The sequence below is a fragment of the Cinclus cinclus genome, chromosome 20, assembly GCF_963662255.1.
Source record: "Cinclus cinclus chromosome 20, bCinCin1.1, whole genome shotgun sequence".
Lineage (NCBI taxonomy): Eukaryota > Metazoa > Chordata > Aves > Passeriformes > Cinclidae > Cinclus > Cinclus cinclus.
The window spans coordinates 5759540-5762683 of NC_085065.1; positions in this window are offsets into that span (position 1 = coordinate 5759540).

Here is a 3144-nt window from a genome sequence, read left to right on the forward strand (position 1 = left end):
GGTCCAGGGCTGCAACAGGCAGCAATCCCACAGCTAATTCCAGTCCTTCTGCTGAGCTGGATCAAAAAATCCTTTCTCCAGGCCAAGGAACAGCAGAGAATGGTTTGGAGTCCAGGTGAGGTTGTTTTTCTGTCCACAACACCCTTTTGCTTTAGAGCCTGGGGTTGGTCATAGCTCAGAAGAACTCACACTTTCTACAGAGTAGAGCACACATGTCCTGGAGCAGATGCAATAGCAAAGGCTGCATTTCAGCTCCCTGATAGATCCTCACAAGGAAAACTGCATCCCCCGAGCTTCAACACAAACAATAGCGACAGCCAGATGAAAAAATGGCACATTTCCTGCCTGATTTGGAGATTAAAATTATGAGCTGGGCAATTTTGCCCTCCTCACTCTCAATGTAGCATTAGAGGTTGCTGCTCACCAGAAATAATTGAAAAGTGAGGAGCAGGATTCCTTTCACTACAAGAAACTAAGAAGCTCAAGTTAATATATGCAAACTGCCTTAGCCCCAGGATAAAGGAGGATGTGCTTGTGCCATTAAAAAGTGCAGCAAATGGGAAATAGGCAGGGATACAGGGGAAGATGGCCCAGGCACTTTAAATCTGGCATTTCCGAATTTCCCAACACATGACTTGGCAACCCCAGCCCTTTTGGAGATGTGATTTCCTAGAGTTAAACAAAAGTTCTGAAAATAAAGGAGGTTTGCTGTTGTTTCTTAAAAAACACATCAAGACAGCAATAACAACATGAGAGGTGGGACATGAGACAAAAAAAAAAAAAAAAAAAAAGAGCAGAGCAGGACCAGGCTGTGAGTGCCAGGTGCTGATGAAGAGCAGATAATTCCCATGGAGGGACTGAAGGCAGAGGGTTCTGCTTTGCCTCAGGAGCCACAGCTGCAGCAGATGTTGAACACTGCAGATGAATTAAAACTGGGCTTCAGTTCCTAAAAATGGGGAGCTTGTGCTGGTGCTCACAGACATGTCTTGTCACCTCACCTGGCCCTGGCCACCAGCAGCACCCAGCCCCACCCCACTTCCCACTGCTGAAATTTTCCTCTTCGAGGTAGGCAATGCTGCCATTGCAGTTGAAAAAGCCAATTTAGGCTGCAAGCAAGAAGCACAGCAGTAAAATACCCAATTATTTTACTGATAGATCCCTAACAGGAATCCTGAAGCCAACCTCAAAAGCTCATGAGCACCCACCTTCTACCACAATACTCAGTGTCCCGATTTTCTGTGTGCCCTCCTTTCTCCACCTGAGATGGAGAATGTTTATGTTGCATCCTGTAAAGGAGCTCTGGTCTCACCTGCAGACCCTGACAGCCCCAGGGCTTCTTGACACCTTCTGCCTCCCCTTCATCCCTGCAGCAGCAAGGAAGAACCAGCTCCCTTCAGTGTTTCCAGCTGTGAGGAAAAGCCCAGTTGCACCCTGTGGGTGCTGCCAGAAGAGCTCAATACCAATTATGCACCTTTCTTTGAAACACATCCCCCTCAGCACCTAAGAGATCCCAAGCCCATGGAACATGAGTTTTCCCAGAGCTGTAACTGGGCTGCTTTTACATTTGCAGGGCTGATAAAGGCACTCTTCCAATATAAAGGAAACTTCACCACCAAATTTTTAGAGAGAAAAAGCAGAGAGAAATTAGAAATTTTCTGTAAATACTCACGATAAAAGGTTTTAACTTCATCTTGTCTTTTTTTTTTTTTTTTTTTTTTTTTTTTTTAAAAAAAAAGTTTGTTTTATGAGTTGTCTTTCAGGCAACTTCTCCAAATTACTTCCACCAGGGAAGAACACCTGGTGAACTCAAGTTCTTGCTTTGGTTCCATACCTTCCTCTCCCTGCCTGCTGGATCAGACTTTTGCCACACAAATTTGCTGGTTTTAAGAACACAGGACAGGGACTTTAGAGGCAGGGTCAGCAGATTTCAGTGCAGATGTCTACACCACAGCTCACAGCCACATTTGTGGTGAATCTCACATTTATAAATCAGTGATTTTCTGTGGTAGCAACGTGGCCTAGAAATTTTTGCCCTAGGAAGGAAAACAAGTAATTTTATAGCTCACACAAAATTGCTCTCTCTGCTGAGACTACCAGTCCGAGTGCCAATTACTGATAATTACAAGTGATTTCAGAGTTAATTATTTTCTTTTTTTTTAATGCCACGCCAGCTTGCAACAGGGCCTTTCTTCTTTCTGTCCTGCCACCACAGCATGCCTGGAGACAGCTTTGGGGTTTTTTCTAGGTCTTTATTGAGCAGTTACAGCCAAAATCCTGCTGCTAGAGCACATTCATCCCCTTTTAAAATTCTGTAACAACACACATTACTAAAAGAAAAATAAACACTTAATCCCATCACTGCACTGTACACTGTAGTGACAATATTCTGCTATGTGGTTTAAATAAAAGGAGTGTGTAATAATGTATTATTAAAGTACGTTAACATGCATATAATTTATTGCACTAAATTATCCACGTGCAATTAAAAGTGCCAGATGAAATCCTGCCATATTCTCTCCCTCAGCCTTTTCCCCAAGGCAGCATTAACTACATGTGCTCCTTGTTTTCCAGTGGATGTTCCTTGTCATGAACATGTTCCTAAAGGAAAATCTCTCTGATGAACATCCCTGATGAACATTTGCCTCTGGGATAGACCAGCAGCAAGGGAGAAGTGGGACACAGAAAGAAAACATCAGTAAAGGATCCAGGATGCAACTTCATCCTGGGACAATCCTATCACCCATTCAGGGACAGCAGGGATACATCAGCACCTCACCCTCCTGAGCACACACTGATGTATTCTATGCAGAAAGGCAAAACCTTTCCATATGGAACCCCAGAGCTCTGCTGTTTACTGGCAACACAGAGCATGAGCCCGGCCCCAGCCAAAGACAAGCTCCAAATAAACAAGGACCAACTATGGGAAGTCATTGGTGTCCATGGTTCTCGCTTAGAACAAAAGGAAGGAAGTGGAATATAAACAGTCAGAGGAACAGCGGTGCAAGGAAGGCTCAGAGGTGGAAAGCTGCACTGTAAAGGCCATGCAGGAATGTGCTGAGGTAAGCGTTCCCCCCAAAGGGAAGAGGAGACTTCGATGGAACTTTGTTGTCCTTTCAGGGGGTCTTGAGCCTCCAGGGCAATTTA